Raw genomic sequence first — 19,737 nt, 5'->3', positions numbered from 1 at the left:
TACCCGCACACATACATGCAGACATGCGCACCTGCCGAACAGCACACATTACCCATGGACACAGCAGCACCCCCCGCCCGCATACACGCACTCACACACCCCCTCTACACACTCACACGCACACCCCCATGCACGCCCACATCACACAACACCCCCCCTCCCCCTCCCCTCACGGACGGTCAACTTACCTTGTGCGTTGGTCCTCCGGGAGGCGACGGGAGCCATGGGGAGGTGACCGCCAACAGAAGACCGCCAACAGAAGACCGCCACACAGAAATGTGGGTCGTAATTCTGTGGGCGGTGTTCTGCTGGCGTGGCGGTGGAGGTTGACCAGTCTCCACTTTCCCGCCGTCCGCCAGTGTGGCTGCTGGCGGTTTTCCGGCGGAACGCTCCCAGCGGTCAGAATGCGCACAGCGGCATACCGCCACGGTCGGCGGTCTTCACCGCGGCGGTAACTCGGCGGTCTTGCGTAAAGACCGCCAAGGTCAGAATGAGGGCCAGTGTGTCAAAAAGACGTCTATTTGAGAAATAACCTGTAATTCACATGCTAGTATTGGCACCCCAGAATTCAGAGATGTACAAATAACCACTGCTTCTCAACACCTTATCTTATGCCCATTTTGGAATACAAAGGTTTTCTTGATACCTATTTTTCACTCTTTATATTTCAGCAAATGAATTGCTGTATACCCAGTATAGAATGAAAACCCATTGCAAGGTTACAGAGTAAAACATGGAGAAAAATGGCTGTTTTTTTCAGCTCACTTTCAATATTTTTTTATTTCAGCTGTTATTTTCTGTAGGAAAACCTTGTAGGATCTACACAAATGACCCTTTGCTGAATTCAGAATTGTGTCTACTTTTCAGAAATGTTTAGCTTTCCGGGATCCAGCCTTGGTTTCACACCCATTCCTGTCACTAACTGGAAGGAGGCTGAAAGCACCAAAAATAGTAAAAATGGGGTATGTCCCAGTAAAATGCCAAAATTGTGTTGAAAAATTGGGTTTTCTGATTCAAGTCTGCCCGTTCCTGAAAGGTGGGAAGAGGGTGATTTTAGCACCAGAAACCCTTTCCTGATGCCATTTTCAGGGAAAAAACCACAAGCCTTCTTCGGCAGCCCTTTTTTCCCATTTTTTTGAAAAAAAGAAATTTCACTGTATTTTGGCTAATTTCTTGGTCTCCTCCAGGGGAAACCACAAACTCTGGGTACCATTAGAATCCCTAGGATGTTGGAAAAAAAGGACGCAAATAAGGTGTGGATAGCTTATGTGGACAAAAGGTTATGAAGGCCTAAGCGCAAACTACCCCAAATAGCCAAAAAAAAGGGCTCAGCACGGGGGGGAGGGAGGGGGAGAGGCCCAGCAGCTAAGAGGTTATTATTATTATTATTATTATTATCTCCAACAGTATTAATGGAAAGAAGGTAATTTTAAGGCACATATTTAAGCAGTCAGGTATATGTGGAGTAAGCACAGTTTTTGAAGATTTATTAACTTTAGAAATTTAAAAAGTTTCTGCAGTGGTTGCTCTAGAAGTCTAACGTAATTTTAACGATTGATTGATGTGTTTGTAATTTGTATTTTTTATTTTATTGTCCCTAATGCTTTATGATGTACAACTGTATGATGTGTATGGTGTGTACAAGGACCACGACCACCATATAGGTATGCTATATGAAAACAAATGTAAAAATGCACTTGCTAAACAGTAGAGTGAAGGAGCTCATTTGCTGTATTTTTGTAGCACTTCACACTGTGCTTATTCTTGCTCTGACAGCATGCTTTTTACAACTAACCAGGTCACCTAATCATAGAATTGAAGGATCAGAATCAATTGTCCATCGGCTGATGATTACCAGTAGTAACCGGTACATTTGTTTAATGGTTCAGTCCACCTGTGCACAGACCCTGAAGTTTTTCCATACAGTTAAAAGATAAAATACCATAGGTTAAGATTCAGTGTGATGTACACTGCAACAATGGTTCATAAAGTTAAAAGAAAAACAATGGTGCTTATTTAGAATACATCACTAAATACAGGAGTAAAACCTAAAAACGGAAATGCCACTGTTGCTTGGCTTTGGCCCATAATCTAACAACCTTTGATGTAAAAATTAAGGATGACCTGCAGAAAAACGATTTACATGTGATTGTGAACTTGTTTACAGTTGTGTTTTCCACCAGAGTTTTTCTGGTATTGAGGCACAGACTTAGGGCCTGATTTAGATCTTGGAGGAGGGAATACCTTGTTACAAATGTGACGGATATCCCGTGCTCTGTATTACGTTCCCATTATAACCTATGGAGATCGGAATATGGCAGACGGGATATCCATTACTTTTGTGACAGAGTATTCCCTCGCCAAGATCTAAATCAGTCCCTTTGTCATTTTTGCAGGTAATTAGGATTACACAATCAAATTTACTGCTAATCTCAAAAAGGACAAATGGCATATTTGCAGACTTCGAGGTTCCACGCATATTTACATTTTGCAGGGCACTCCAAAGAATTAACAAGCAGGACACTTCACATATTTAACAAACAGGATTAAATATACAAATAGGATTAAATAGTTTTTCAAGTTCAAGTTTATTTTATTCCTGATTCAGAACTCAGAAGAGATTCACATAAAATAAATTCATACAATTAAATAAAACACTTACTATTTCTATAAAACCTTAAAATTAATGAAATTTATTAAGGCATACACAAATTCAGATCACTAGCCCAAGATTCATAACAAAATCGATATAAGTTTAAAAACATTTTAAAAAGTTAAAAATTCGGTATCAGAACAATTCATGGGGGGGATCAAATACTAACTGTCTGCTTCCAAGGAGGATCATTCAGACAATGTCAGAAAAATAGGTCTCAACCATTTCGGGTGATACAATAAAAGAGCAAGACAGACTAATAACACATTATTCCAATCTTGGATCCCATTCTGGCAAAAATTGCATACTTCAGAGGTTCTGTACCATTGAGATGTTAAATTTAAAGGTAGCATATCCAACCTCAACAAGATCCTAAATCATCTGACCCCATGGAGCATGTTCCATCTTACATAAGGTTGTACTTTATTCATTAACATGGTATATTTTATCATTTGGTATCCCCTTTTTAACACAAGGCTTGCTGTCCAAGCAAAAGTTTAAGGCCTGCGAGGCTTGTTTTAAACTAGCCTTTAATTGGGTGGCAGGGGGCGAAAGAACCAAGATTAGCTTCAGCCCAAGTTGGGCTCTAGCATACATGAAATTCTTGTTGACTAGAGTCTTATCCTTCTTACCTACAAGGCTTTCCTTTCTCATGTAGTGCCTTAATGTATCCCCTTCACTGTTCTCCAGACAGACCACCCATCGAACAACCCCTGCCAAACCTTTGACATAAGCACTTTCATTTCCTATTTTCAGCCTTAATGCTGACACTGATATTGAGGTATTACAGGAGGTAAGTCTTCTCAATATCTGACCTTCAATGTTATTCAAAAATAACCAATTTGGCAACATCTATGAGCTTCACTGTATACATTAGGTAGCAGGGATTTTAGCCTGATAAACCGCTAAGAGGTGGCAGAAATGTCTTCTACGTGTAGCCCACTAAAGTGCACCCAAACTCTTGGCCTTAGCCTGGGCTTTACATGTATTACTTAAAATGTGATGACTGTTACTAAAATTACTGCACATTATTTTCCCTGGGAAGGTATAGGTTTTCACTACTTCCAATTTTTGGGCACACAAGTGTGAAGGAAAGTTGGCACATTCATGTTTTTTCTTTCAATGGAAGTAGAGTATTTTGCTCTTAGAGATGTTAATGTTTAAATAGTGTACATCGGCCTTTTTGTTGCAATGCCTCTAGCCGATTATTGATACCCATAGGGGAAGATCCAAGATAACTATGTCATCTGCATACAGGAGATATCAGATTGTCTGTCCCCCAATAATCAGTGATAAACTTGTCTTTGTGATAAGGAAGTGGGTAGATCCGAGATGTATAAAGAGAAGAGCAGCGGGGCTAGGAGGCACCCTTGTTTAGGCCACTCTTCTTTGAGATTTCCCTTGAGAGGCCATGGTCCTCGCCTAAAAATACCTTTCACCAAGTGGAAGAATGAAGGGCAATTAGATGTAATAACGTACCCGGCATACCTAAATCTGACAGCTTTTTCTCCAGCACTAATTGATCTACTTTATCAAAAGACATGGACAAATCTGTAACTGTGATAGGCATCACACTGCCTCTAATTGAACACATATTTCTCATTAATTAGTTGTAGAGCAGCTATATTGTCCAGGGGTGCCATGTTTTTTCCTAAAACCCATCTGCTCAAGCGGTATGATTTTAATATCTTCTGCACAGAAGTATAACAATGCCAATTGACATTTGGAAAAGACTTACCCACTTCGTTTAATAAAGCAACATGTGATAATTTACTGGAAGATTACGCACTCCCTTTTTAATAGTGGGACAATATTACTTCTGGCCCGTTAGGAGGTGTTCACCCCATCTCTAAAACAAAGTTTTTAGAGCCTTTTTTAAAATTTGCCGTTTAGATCTTTTCTCCCCTTTCAGTTTTTTTTATTTTCACTTAGATTGTGTATTCCCAGTTGAAGCAGCTGCAAGTGACTCTGCTATGTCTTGAGGATAGAAAAAAACTTCACGTTTGGGGTTTGAAGATTTTACAGTGGAACCAAATGTTACAGAATTCACAGTACAGGGGTCAAAAATATATCTTATTAAAAGAGTAGGATTTTCTAACATTAAGCCTTTTTGGGGAATATCCCCACATGCTTTAAGCTGTGACCTTCCTACTTGCAAGCAGAAATCGAGACTTGGGACCTGTGGGACAGTTCATTAATGTCATCTTCTGGATTTGCACCAATAGATGCCCTTTGGCCCTCACGCTCAGTTTATCTTGTATTACCTTTTCCCAACATTCTTTAGCACTGATTAGTAGCTTCAGTATCATTATAGCTATGTCTTGAATAGAATCTGACCCCACTGCAAATTTTTCTAATAAAGCTAAGATAGAGGATAAAATTCTCTCTAGGCGAAACTGCAAATCAGATGCCTGTGCCTCCGGACCTGAATGATTACATGACTACTTGTCAATTAATTTAAATTCTGGTGTCTCCAATGTTTGGAATATTATCAAGTTTTGTTCCGAGGGTGTGCTACTAAAGAGTTGCAGGCCAGTTGACAATGAAGGCGTAGACGGGCTTTGTGGATTATTATCCTTATCTTGCAGTCTGCACTTGCAACCAAACTCTGGATCTATGCACGGAAGGGTAAAATCCTCTTTCAATGGGCAGGGCATTTCCTCTTTGGTTATTACTAGAGATTCAACAGCAGGAGCACTTAGAGGTTGAGACTGCACAGAGAGATTATCAAAACTTTGTCCAAGTGAGGTTTTTGTGATGTCATTCAAATCATCTTGAGTCGTCTTGTCTTTACCCCAGAAAGAGAAAATGTTGTTCTTGTCCTTTGGCGTGTTGATGTGAGGTGCTCTATTTCTCAAATGGTTAGCTCTGTCTTTACTACAGGCCCTAGACATAATTAGACACCCGATCACAATGTCTTTACTGTCGCACGGAGCTGAACGTACTTGATGGGATACACTCCTTGCTGTGGAATAGACAGTAGCCTCAGTATTCCTTTCAGGCAGTTTGTTTCAAGGCACTTTATTGCTGACTGAAATGGCTAAAATGGAGGATGTGGTGGCTGGGGTGTGCAGAGCCGTGAGCTGCACCGAAACCTGACTCGACCGCTTCCACTGTCCCGCACATAATACACTGGCGAGGCCCCCCTAACAGAGGACGAACACCATGCTCTTCAGCCTCCTCACCTCCTTTGTGTTTCCTCTACCTTCTACCACCACACAGATCGTGCCATGATAGCCTGGAAAGGTTAATCAGTCTGTGGTCCAAAGGTCCAGGGGGCAGTTGCACTGAAATCAGGTGGTGAGATAAATAAACATAGGAGTTCAGGAGGGGCACTCTCCGTACACGTAGCAAGGCAGCAGAGCAGGAGGCAAATGCAACAGTCTACTAGTAATCGGCAATCGGCTGCTTGAAGATGTCTCTGCCAACCTCCCAAGGTGCTCCCAAAGCTATTGAGTAGAAAAACAGGAAACAAGGGAGGCTAAGAGCCAGGCTAGCTTGTCTTGGACTGCGGGGAGCAAGTCACACAAACCCGGCTCGATTCACTCGACCTACGCTGCACTGTCACAAGCTTACCGTACTTAAGGTCACACTCGTTTGGCAGCGCCTCATTGCCTCGGCACAAATGGTTGCACGGACCGTACCTTTCCTCCTTTCCTCCTACCACTTTGGAGCCCAATAGCATGGGCAGGTGGTGCAGCTTCAGCATGAGCGGCCCACATTCCTCGCACCCCCTTGCCTCGCTTCTCCTCACAATGCCTACAGCACAATGCAGCACAGCACAGAGCTTCCGCTTCCTACACAGAGCTTCCTTGAGCTCTCACAAAACAAGGGCCTAAGGGAGATTAAATATAAATAGCATCATATGCAACTCATTTTATAAAGAACAATGATATATTTAAAATGGAGAAATAACAATTAAAAGTAATGTAACCATTTATGCCTCACACAAAAAGAGATAAATATGCCTTGGTCTGTTTTAAAACACTGAAATATTTGCCCTCAATACTTCAGAAATAAGGGCTTAATGTACAAAGTGAATCAGGGCGTGATTACGAGTTTGGCAGTCAGACCACCAGTCCGCCGCGGTCCCAAGAAGTCCAATGCACTGACATCTCCCAGCTGCTCTATTACGATGTAACAGGTTGAACCGCTGACTGTGTCAATATCTTGCTGCGTCGATATCTTGCTGCCAGCCAGTGGTGCCGCGGGCTGCAATGTTGGTGGTGCCCACTCCATCGCTTTCATGGCTGCGGCCAACCACTGAGAGTATTACAAAAACATAGTTGACATGGCAGCCCCCTTGTGATGGTTAGCTGACAGCAGACGACCTTCGTGGGACGCTTGCAGCAAAGCACCACAAAGGTGCCTATCGGATGGATTGACATCCATTGGCCAAGTAGACACACCTGCATATTACACTTTAAAACATACCCCATCCCAGACCATGATATTTCACCTCACCACTGCAGCACAGCAAGACAGCGAACACACTTCTATTTTTTAATATTTTTTCCCATCCCATTTTACACCTTTCATACACTTCTTCTAATATTTTTCCCCATTATCACTTGTCTTGTTTAGTCACTGTCACCCACTAAGACCCCTGACCTTTTTGGTCGGAGCTCGCTCCCCTGTGCTGGCAGTACCACCTTGCTGTGCCGCTTCCCACGACCCCCGCCCACGTGGCCGATCGTGTGTTCGAGGCCCTCCTCCACCCGCAGACACCTGTCTGCGCCTCATCCCTGGTGCCTAGTGGACACTGGTAAGCGCCACTAGACTCTGCATTATACTGTGTTTATAATGCGTCTTCCACTGTTTTGTTTTTGTTCACAGTAGCTTTTCCCATCTGTCTGTGCCGTGCATCGTATTGTGTTTATGCGCCTCTCACTGTTTTGTTTTTGTTCACCGTAGCTTTGCCCATCTGTCTGCCGTGCATCGTATTGTGTTTATGCGCCTCTCACTGTTTTGTTTTTGTTCACCGTAGCCATTTCCTTCTGTTTTGCAGTTTTTTTGGGGGGCCATTTCGACCCTTGTGCGCTCCCCCAGCTTCTTTTTCCCCGCCGCTGCGTCCCTGCGGCCCCGCCCCCCTCCCACCCCCATTCGCTCAACCGTTACCGCCCGCCTTCCGCCTCCCAGCTGCTCCTCCCTCCCACCTCCACCTCCCCCTCTTAATGGCGGTTGCTGCGCGGCCGTGCTGCTGGCCTGCCGGAGGCGCGCCAGAGGCAAGCCCGTCTGCGCCTGGACCGCTCCCAGCGCCAGTCCCCCTGGCCCTCCTAGCCAAACTCCCCCCAGACAACACTACCAGCCCCAAGCACTCCACTCCCTCAACCCCGGAGCCCGCCCCACCTGCATTCAAACCAGCCCCACACACACACAAGGCCTCTTCTCCTGCCGCACCTGCCTATTCTCCTGCTCCACCTCCCACGCACCCCACACCAACACCTTACGCAACAGCCCCCACACTACAACATCCGCACCCACCAAAAAACCCCACAACCTGCACACGTCCCACGCCAATACCACCTCAAACCATAGCAACACCACAAGCACCCACGCCAACACAATCATACATCACAACAACCACACCACTCGCAACCATCTCAGCTGCCTGCTACTAAACACCCGGTCACTACACAAACATGCCATTCAAATCTGGGATCTCATCACATCACACTCACCGGACATCGTCTTCCTCACAGAAACCTGGACAAACCTCTCATCAGAGCCAGATATAGCCACAGCGACCCCGGAGTGCTACAAACTCCAGCGCAAAGACCGCCTTAACATACCAGGAGGCGGCATAGCCATCATTCACAGAGACACCATCAAGGTCACCACCAACACCGTCTACACCCTCAACAACGCAGAACACATGCACTTCCTTATCCACATCAACAACACTACCACCTTCAGAGGCATACTCGTATACAGGCCCCCAGGACCACACCCCCTCTGTAGGAGGCTGGGCTGGTTTGTAGTGGGTACCAAGGGGTACTTACACCTTGCACCAGGTCCAGGTATCCCTTATTAACATAGAGGGGTGTCTAGCAGCTTAGGCTGATAGAAAAGGTAGCTTAGCAGAGCAGTTTAGGCTGAACTAGGAGACGTGTGAAGCTCCTACTATACCACTGGTGTCATATGCACAATATCATAAGAAAACACAATACACAGGTATACTAAAAATAAAGGTACTTTATTTTTATGACAATATGCCAAAAGTATCTCAGTGAGTACCCTCAGTATGAGGATAGAAAATATACACAAGATATATATACACAATACCAAAAATATGCAGTAATAGCAATAGAAAGCAATGCAAGCAATGTACAGTCATAATAGATTGCAATGAGGGCACATAGGGATAGGGGCAACACAAACCATATACTCTAGAAGTGGAATGCGAAGCACGAATGGACCCCAAACCTATGTGACCTTGTAGAGGGTCGCTGGGACTGTAAGAAAACAGTGAGGGTTAGAAAAATAGCCCACCCCAAGACCCTGTAAAGTGAGTGCAAAGTGCACCTAAGTTCCCCAAAGAGCACAGAAGTCGTGATAGGGGAATTCTGCAAGGAAGACCAACACCAGCAATGCAACCACAATGGATTTCCAGACGAGAGTACATGTGGAACAAGGGGACCAAGTCCAAGAGTCACACTCAAGTCGTGAGTGGGCAGATGCCCAAGAAATGCCAGCTGAGGGTGCAAAGAAGCAGCCACCGGATGGTAGAAGCTGTGGATTCTGCAATAACAAAGAGGACTAGGAACTTCCCCTTTGAAGGATGGATGTCAGACGTCGTGAAGAAGCTTGCAGAGGTGTTTCTGTGCAGAAAGACCACAAACAAGCCTTGCTAGCTGCAAGGGTTGCGGTTAGGGTTTTTGGATGCTGCTGTGGCCCAGGAGGGACCAGGATGTCGCCAATTGCGTGAGGAGACAGAGGGGGCGTCCAGCAAGACAAAGAGCCCATTCAGAAGCAAGCAGCACCCACAGAAGTGCCAGAACAGGCACTACGAAGAAGAGTGAACCGGAGCTCACCCGAAGTCACAAAGGAAGGTCCCACGACGCCGGAGGACAACTCAGGAGGTCGTGCACTGCAGGTTAGAGTGTCGGGGACCCAGGCTTGGCTGTGCACAAAGGAAATCCTGGAAGAGTGCACAGGAGCCGGAACAGCTGCAAATCATGCGGTACCCAGCAATGCAGTCTAACGTGGGGAGGCAAGGACTTACCTCCACCAAACTTGGACTGAAGAGTCACTGGACTGTGGGAGTCACTTGGACAGGGTTGCTGAGTTCAAGGGGCCTCGCTCGTCGTGCTGAGAGGAGACCCAGAGGACCGGTGATGCAGTCTTTTGGTGCCTGCGGTTGCAGGGGGAAGATTCCGTCGACCCACGTGAGATTTCTTTGGAGCTTCTAGTGCAGAGAGGAGGCAGACTACCCCCACAGCATGCACCACCAGGAAAACAGTTGAGAAGGCAGTCGGATCAGCGTTACAACGTCGCAGTAGTCGTCTTTGCTACTTTGTTGCAGTTTTGCAGGCTTCCAGAGCAGTCAGTGGTCGATTCCTTGGCAGAAGGTGAAGAGAGAGATGCAGAGGAACTCTGATGAGCTCTTGCATTCGTTATCTAAAGAATTCCCCAAAGCAGAGACCCTAAATAGCCAGAAAAGGAGGTTTGGCTACCTAGGAAGGAGGATAGGCTAGTAACACAGGTAAGAGCCAATCAGAAGGAGTCTCTGACATCACCTGCTGGCCCTGGCCACTCAGAGCAGTCCAGTGTGCCAGCAGCACCTCTGTTTCCAAGATGGCAGAGGTCTGGAGCACACTGGAGGAGCTCTGGGCACCTCCCAGGGGAGGTGCAGGTCAGGGGAGTGGTCACTCCCCTTTCCTTTGTCCAGTTTCGCGCCAGAGCAGGGTTGGGGGATCCCTGAACCGGTGTAAACTGGCTTATGCAGAAATGGGCACCATCTGTGCCCATGAAAGCATTTCCAGAGGATGGGGGAGACTACTCCTCCCCAGCCCTGACACCTTTTTCCAAAGGGAGAGGGTGTAACACCCTCTCTCTGAGGAAGTCCTTTGTTCTGCCTTCCTGGGCCAAGCCTGGCTGGCCACCAGGATGGCAGAAACCTGTCTGAGGGGTTGGCAGCAACAGCAGCTGCAGTGAAACCCCGGGAAAGGTAGTTTGGCAGTGCCCGGGTCTGTGCTAGAGACTCGGGGGATCATGGAATTGTCTCCCCAATGCCAGAATGGCATTGGGGTGACAATTCCATGATCTTAGACATGTTACATGGCCATGTTCGGAGTTACCATTGTGACGCTATACATATGTCGTGACATATGTATAGTGCACGCATGTAATGGTGTCCCTGCACCAACAAAGTCCGGGGAATTTGCCCTGAACAATGTGGGGGCACCTTGGCTAGTGCCAGGGTGCCCACACACTAAGTAACTTAGCACCCAACCTTTACCAGGTAAAGGTTAGACATATAGGTGACTTATAAGTTACTTAAGTGCAGTGGTAAATGGCTGTGAAATAACGTGGACGTTATTTCACTCAGACTGCAATGGCAGGCCTGTGTAAGAATTGTCAGAGCTCCCTATGGGTGGCAAAAGAAATGCTGCAGCCCATAGGGATCTCCTGGAACCCCAATACCCTGGGTACCTCAGTACCATATACTAGGGAATTATAAGGGTGTTCCAGTATGCCAATGTAAATTGGTGAAATTGGTCACTAGCCTGTTAGTGACAATTTGGAAAGAAATGAGAGAGCATAACCACTGAGGTTCTGGTTAGCAGAGCCTCAGTGAGACAGTTAGTCATAACACAGGTAACACATACAGGGCACACTTATGAGCACTGGGGCCCTGGCTGGCAGGGTCCCAGTGACACATACAACTAAAACAACATATATACAGTGAAATATCGGGGTAACATGCCAGGCAAGATGGTACTTTCCTACACAACCCCCCCCCAAACGAAGGACAATAAGACTAGCCATGACCTGATGAGTCTTCATTGTCTAAGTGGAAATATCTGGAGAGTCCATTTGCATTGGAGTGGGTACTACCAAGTCTATGTTCCACTGTATAGTCCATTCCCTGTAGGGATATGGACCACCTCAACAATTTAGGGTTTTCACCTTTCATTTGTTTTAGCCAAAGTAGAGGTTTGTGGTCTGTCTGAACAATGAAGTGAGTGCCAAACAGGTATGGCCTCAACTTCTTCAGTGCCCAGACCACAGCAAAGGCCTCCCTCTCTGTGGCAGACCAACACTTTTCTCTATGGGTCAACCTCCCGCTGATAAAAGCAACAGGTTGATCCTGGCCCTCAGAATTAAGTTGTGATAAGACTGCCCCTACCCCTAATTCAGATGCATCAGTTGAGACAATGACTTTTTTGGAGTAACAGGGGCTTTTCAGGACAGGTGCAGAGCACATGGCCTGCTTCAGCTCCTCAAAAGCTTTCTGACAGTTTGCTGTCCATAATACCTTTTTAGGCATTTTCTTAGATGTGAGGTCATTAAGAGGGGCTGCAATGGAGCCATAGTTCTTTATGAACCTCCTGTAGTACCCAGTGAGGCCTAAGAAGGCTCTCACCTGAGTCTGAGTTGTAGGGGGAACCCAATCTATAATAGTTTGGATTTTCCCCTGAAGTGGTGCAATCTGACTTGTTACTGGTGACCAAGTAGGTGTTGTTCAGGGTGGACCAGTTTCTCTATTACCATTGTAACACTGGCACCTGTGTCCCTGTAGGCCTGAACCTCAACACCATTTATTAGGGGAAGTTGCTTGTACTTATCCATATTAAGGGGACAAGCAACCAAGGTGGCCAAATCAATGGCCCCCTCAGAGACTAACACAGCCTCTGTGGTCTCCCTAACAAGACCAACCGCAACTAAGTTACCAAAAGTGAGCCCAGCTACTCCCTTGGATTGGCTATTAGTAGGTTTGCTCCCATCACCACTGCTATTACTAGGGGCACTAGGTGTAGCAGTAGGGGTTGTGGTAGTGGGAGGCTTGGTGCTTTTCTTTGGGCAACTGGGATCAGTTGTCCAATGGCCTTTTATTTTACATAAATAGCACCATGGTTTCTTTACTTGATTTTGATTTGAAGAGGATTTGGGCCCACCACCCCCACCGGAGTGTTTTTGTGGACCTGATGAAGACTCATTTTTAGATTTGTCCCCACCCTTGTCAGAAGACTTACCATCCTTCTTCTTGCCATCCTTGTCACCCCCTGTATAAACTTTTCTGTTCACCCTTATTCTGACCCATTTGTCTGCCTTATTTCCCAATTCTTGGGGAGGGGTCAGATCTGAGTCCACTAGGTACTGGTGCAACAAATCAGACACACAATTATTAAGAATATGCTCTCTCAGGATTAAGTTATACAGGCTTTCATAGTCAGAAACGTTACTGCCATGTAACCACCCCTCCAAAGCCTTCACTGAATGGTCAACAAAGTCTACCCAGTCTTGTGAAGACTCCTTTTTGGTTTCTCTGAACTTGATCCTGTACTGTTCAGTGGTTAAGCCATAACCATCTAGGAGTGCATTCTTAAGAACTGTAAAATCATTGGCATCACTTTCTTTAACAGTAAGGAGCCTATCCCTACCCTTTCCACTGAAAGATAGCCACAGGATAGCAGCCCACTGCCTTTGAGGGACCCCCTGTACATTACAGGCCCTCTCAAGTGCAGCAAACCACTTGTTAATGTCATCCCCCTCCTTGTAAGGGGGAACTATCTTATGCAGATTCCTAGAATCATGCTCTTTTACAGGATTAGTATCTGTAATACTGCTGCTGCCACCATGGGGTCCAAACCCCAACCTCTGTCTTTCTTTTTCTAAGTCAAATGCTTGCCTATCTAAATCCAGCTGTTGCTTCTTGAGCTTCAGCCTGGATTCTTCCACTCTCAATCTATTGAGTTCCCTTTCTAACATTCTGTCTTCAGGGAGGGTGGGTTGGGCATGCCTTGACACAGAAGAATGGTGTGAATGAACAGAGGGAGACCTGTCCCTAACAGATGCTACTCTAACAACCTGGCCTAAAGGAGTAACCTCTATACTATGATGAGAACTCACATCAGTACCAGCCCTGCTAGGTGGCCTGCTAAGGGGCAGGTTGGGAAGGGTCCCATCTAACACTTTTACTGGGGGTACCCCAGAATCAGAGTGTGAACCATCAGCTAATCTCTCACCAGATGTGCCAGCTATGGTCTTATCATGTTCAATGAGCATATTAACCAACAATTCTCTAGAGGGATTCTTCCCTACCCCTAAACCTCTATCAATGCAGATACTCCTTGCACCTTTCCAGTTAAGATGGTCATAAGCAGTGCTGGCCAGATCCAGAGCTTGACCTGTACCAGACATGATAGAAAAGGTTTACGGGACAGAAAAAGAAAGAAAAAGTTTCAGAACTTTTTAAGGAAAAGAAAAAAACTTTTTAACCTTTTTAAGAACTTTTTGAAAGTTTTAGAGGTACTTTTCAGCACTTAGCAAAGGAGTAAGAGAAGAAAAGCAAAACTTTTTGGTTAGGTGTACATACACTGAACTTGTTTTGTATATTTTTCTCTTATGAAAAGTACAAAATGACAAAGTGGTAAGTAGTTGCAAGTACTTATCCCACCGCTGCCACCAATGTAGGAGGCTGGCCTGGTTTGTAGTGGGTACCAAGGGGTACTTACACCTTGTACCAGGTCCAGGTATCCCTTATTAGTGTAGAGAGGTGTCTAGCAGCTTAGGCTGATAGAAAAGGTAGCTTAGCAGAGCAGCTTAGGCTGAACTAGGAGACGTGTGAAGCTCCTACTATACCACTGGTGTCATATGCACAATATCATAAGAAAACACAATACACAGATATACTATAAATAAAGGTACTTTATTTTTATGACAATATGCCAAAAGTATCTCAGTGAGTACCCTCAATATGAGGATAGCAAATATACACAAGATATATGTACACAATACCAAAAATATGCAGTAATAGCAATACAAAGCAATGCAAGCAATGTACAGTCACAATAGATTGCAATGAGGGCACATAGGGATAGGGGCAACACAAACCATATACTCTAGAAGTGGAATGCGAACCACGAATGGACCCCAAACCTATGTGACCTTGTAGAGGGTCGCTGGGACTGTAAGAAAACAGTGAGGGTTAGAAAAATAGCCCACCCCAAGACCATGAAAAATGGGTGCAAAGTGCACCTAAGTTCCCCAAAGAGCACAGAAGTCGTGATAGGGGAATTCTGCAAGGAAGACCAACACCAGCAATGCAACCACAATGGATTTCCAGATGAGAGTACCTGTGGAACAAGGGGACCAAGTCCAAGAGTCACACTCAAGTCGTGAGTGGGCAGATGCCCAAGAAATGCCAGCTGAGGGTGCAAAGAAGCTGCCACAGGATGGTAGAAGCTGTGGATTCTGCAAGAACGAAGAGGACTAGGAACTTCCCCTTTGGAGGATGGATGTCCCATGTTGTGAAGAAGCTTGTAGAGGTATTTCCGTGCAGAAATACCGCAAACAAGCCTTGCTAGCTGCAAGGGTTGCAGTTAGGGTTTTTGGATGCTGCTGTGGCCCAGGAGGGACCAGGATGTCGCCAAATGTGTGAGGAGATAGAGGGGACGTCCAGCAAGACAAAGAGCCCACTCAGAAGCAAGCAGCACCCACAGAAGTGCTGGAACAGGTACTACGAAGAAGAGTGAACTGGAGCTCACCCAAAGTCACAAAGGAAGGTCCCACAACGCTGGAGGACAACTCAGGAGGTCGTGCACTGCAGGTTAGAGTGTCAGGGACCCAGGCTTGGCTGTGCACAAAGGAAATCCTGGAAGAGTGCACAGGAGCCGGAGCAGCTGCAAATCATGCGGTACCCAGCAATGCAGTCTAGCGTGGGGAGGCGAGGACTTACCTCCACCAAACTTGGACTGAAGAGTCACTGGACTGTGGAAGTCACTTGGACAGGGTTGCTGAGTTCAAGGGACCTCGCTCGTCGTGCTGAGAGGAGACCCAGAGGACCGGTGATGCAGTCTTTTGGTGCCTGCGGTTGCAGGGGGAAGATTCCGTCGACCCACAGGAGATTTCTTCGGAGCTTCTAGTGCAGAGAGGAGGCAGACTACCCCCACAGCATGCACCACCAGGAAAACAGTCGAGAAGGCGGCCGGATCAGCGTTACAAGGTCGCAGTAGTCGTCTTTGCTACTTTGTTGCAGTTTTGCAGGCTTCCAGAGCAGTCAGCGGTCGATTCCTTGGCAGAAGGTGAAGAGAGAGATGCAGAGGAACTCTGATGAGCTCTTGCATTCGTTATCTAAAGAATTCCCCAAAGCAGAGACCCTAAATAGCCAGAAAAGGAGGTTTGGCTACCTAGGAAGGAGGATAGGCTAGTAACACAGGTAAGAGCCTATCAGAAGGAGTCTCTGACGTCACCTGCTGGCCCTGGCCACTCAGAGCAGTCCAGTGTGCCAGCAGCACCTCTGTTTCCAAGATGGCAGAGGTCTGGAGCACACTGGAGGAGCTCTGGGCACCTCCCAGGGGAGGTGCAGGTCAGGGGAGTGGTCACTCCCCTTTCCTTTGTCCAGTTTCGCGCCAGAGCAGGGTTGGGGGATCCCTGAACCGGTGTAGACTGGCTTATGCAGAAATGGGCACCATCTGTGCCCATGAAAGCATTTCCAGAGGCTGGGGGAGGCTACTCCTCCCCAGCCCTGACACCTTTTTCCAAAGGGAGAGGGTGTAACACCCTCTCTCTGAGGAAGTCCTTTGTTCTGCCTTCCTGGGCCAAGCCTGGCTGGACCCCAGGAGGGCAGAAACCTGTCTGAGGGGTTGGCAGCAGCAGCAGCTGCAGTGAAACCCCAGGAAAGGTAGTTTGGCAGTACCCGGGTCTGTGCTAGAGACTCGGGGGATCATGGAATTGTCTCCCCAATGCCAGAATGGCATTGGGGTGACAATTTCATGATCTTAGACATGTTACATGGCCATGTTCGGAGTTACCAATGTGACGCTATACATATGTTGTGACATATGTATAGTGCACGTGTGTAATGGTGTCCCCGCACTCACAAAGTCCGGGGAATTTGTCCTGAACAATGTGGGGGCACCTTGGCTAGTGCCAGGGTGCCCACACACTAAGTAACTTAGCACCCAACCGTTACCAGGTAAAGGTTAGACATATAGGTGACTTATAAGTTACTTAAGTGCAGTGGTAAATGGCTGTGAAATAACGTGGACGTTATTTCACTCAGGCTGCAATGGCAGGCCTGTGTAAGAATTGTCAGAGCTCCCTATGGGTGGCAAAAGAAATGCTGCAGCCCATAGGGATCTCCTGGAACCCCAATACCCTGGGTACCTCAGTACCATATACTAGGGAATTATAAGGGTGTTCCAGTATGCCAATGTAAATTGGTGAAATTGGTCACTAGCCTGTTAGTGACAATTTGGAAAGAAATGAGAGAGCATAACCACTGAGGTTCTGGTTAGCAGAGCCTCAGTGAGACAGTTAGTCATAACACAGGTAACACATACAGGGCACACTTATGAGCACTGGGGCCCTGGCTGGCAGGGTCCCAGTGACACATACAACTAAAACAACATATGTACAGTGAAATATCAGGGTAACATGCCAGGCAAGATGGTACTTTCCTACACCCCCCTTCTGCGACACCATCGCTGACACCATCAGCACGCACGCTCTTATCTCCACAGACTCCATACTCCTCGGCGACTTCAACTTTCACCTGGAAAACCCTCCCGACCAGAACTCCTCCTCCCTCCTGGACAACCTCACCAACCTTGGACTCAAACAACTGGTCATAGCCCCAACCCACTCGGCTGGACACACACTCGACACAATTTTCACCTCAAGCAAACACGTCACCTACAACCACACCACCAAACTCCAATGGACGGACCACCACTGCGTCCACTTCTCCTACAACAAACCACCCACACACCACCACCAACACTCCACCCCCTACTGCATGTGGGACAAGATCCCCACAGAGCGCTTGAACTCCCAACTGTCACAAACCCCCCCCACACCACCAACCCCAACACCGCCGCACACAACCTCAACAAATGGATCACCACCTGTGCAGACTCTCTCGCGCCCCTCAGAAAAAACATCACCACCTGCATCATCAAGAACGCCCCATGGTTCACCACTGAACTCCAAGAGTCCAAATACAAATGCCGCAAAGCAGAGAAAATGTGAAGGCAAGAACCCTCCCCCACAAACTTCTCCGCCCTCAAAACCATCACACGCAACCACCACCAACTCATACGCACCACCAAAAGAGCACACTACAAGGAACATATTGACAACAACTCCCAAAACAGCAAAGAACTCTTTACCATCATCAAAGAGCTCTCCAAACCCAAAGCCAGCAACCTAGACCTCACACACACACAAACCCTCTGCAACTCCCTCTCAAATCATTTTCACCGCAAAATCCAGGACATACACAACAGCTTCATACCACACACACCCTCCACACGCAACTTCCACCCGCCCAACACAATCCCACCACACACACCCCCAACCTACTCACCACCTGGACCCCCACCACTGACGAAGAAACTGAAAAGACAATGTACTCCATTCACTCTGGCTCCCCCTCCGACCCCTGCTCCCATCGAATATATAACAAAGCCAGCCCCACCATCGCCCCCAAACTCCGAGCCATAATCAACAGCTCATTCGAAACTGCCACCTTCCCAGACCCCTGGAAACACACGGAAGTCACTGCTCTCCTAAAAAAGCCCAAAGCCGACCCTGACGACCTCTCCAACTACCGCCCCATCTCCCTCCTCCCTTTCCCAGCCAAGGTCACGGAAAAACTAGTCAACTCCCGCCTATCCCTCTTCCTCAAGGCAAACCACACACTCGACCCCTCCCAATCTTGGTTCCGCAAGAACCACAGCACGGAAACCGCTCTCATCGCATGCACCGACGAAATCAGATCCAGAGTCGACATGGGCGAGACCGTTGCACTCATACTCCTGGACCTCTCCGCAGCCTTTGACACTGTCTGCCACCACGCACTCCGCACACGCCTTCACAACGCTGGGATCCGCCACAAAGCCCTTGACTGACTCACCTCCTTCCTCACCGACAGAACCCAAAAAGTCTGTCTCCCACCCTTCCAATCCTCTGCCACCAAAATCACCTGCGGAGTCCCACAAGGCTCCTCCCTCAGCCCCACACTCTTCAACATCTACATGGCCCCACTAGCCAACATCCTCAAACCTCACTGTATCACCATCCTCTCATATGCTGATGAAACACAACTCATCTTCTCCCTCACCCACAACGCCACCACCGCCAAAACCAACCTACACGCTGCACTCCTTGACACTGCTGCCTGGATGACAGCCAACCACCTCAAACTCAACTCCAACAAAACCGAGATAATCATTTTTGGCCCACACAAAAACGCTAGGGACTCCTCCTGGTGGCCCACCACGTTAGGCCCGCACCCACCCCCGCAAACCACGCACGCAACCTCAGCATCATCCTGGATCCCTCCCTCTCAATGGCCCAACAAATCAACGCCATCACCTTCTCATGTTTTAGCACACTCCGCACACTGAAAAAAACATTCAAATGGATCCCCACAGAGACCAGAAAGACAGTCACCCACGCACTCATCAGCAGCAGGCTAGACTACGGCAACGCCCTCTACGCCGGCACCACACTCAAACTCAAGCGCAAACTACAGCAAATCCAGAACGCAGCAGCACGACTCATCCTCGACCTCCCCCGCCATGAACACATCTCACCACACCTCAAATCCCTCCACTGGCTCCCCATAGACAAAAGGATCACCTTTAAGATCCTCATCCATGCACACAAATCCGTCCACAACACTGGCCCAACCTACCTTAACGAAAGAGTGACCTTCCACCCTCCCACACGCCACCTCCGCTCCGCCGACCTCTCTCTCGCCACAGTCCTCGCATCAAACACACCACCATTGGAGGCAGATCTTTCTCCTATCTGGCCCCCAAAGCCTGGAACTCCCTCCCCACCCACCTCCGCAAGACCCAGGACCTCCTACTCTTCAGGAAGGGCCTTAAAACCTGGCTTTTCGAACAGTG

Source organism: Pleurodeles waltl, chromosome 4_1, assembly GCF_031143425.1.
Source record: "Pleurodeles waltl isolate 20211129_DDA chromosome 4_1, aPleWal1.hap1.20221129, whole genome shotgun sequence".
In the NCBI taxonomy this organism is placed as follows: Eukaryota; Metazoa; Chordata; class Amphibia; order Caudata; family Salamandridae; genus Pleurodeles; species Pleurodeles waltl.
This window is presented reverse-complemented; position numbering follows the sequence as displayed.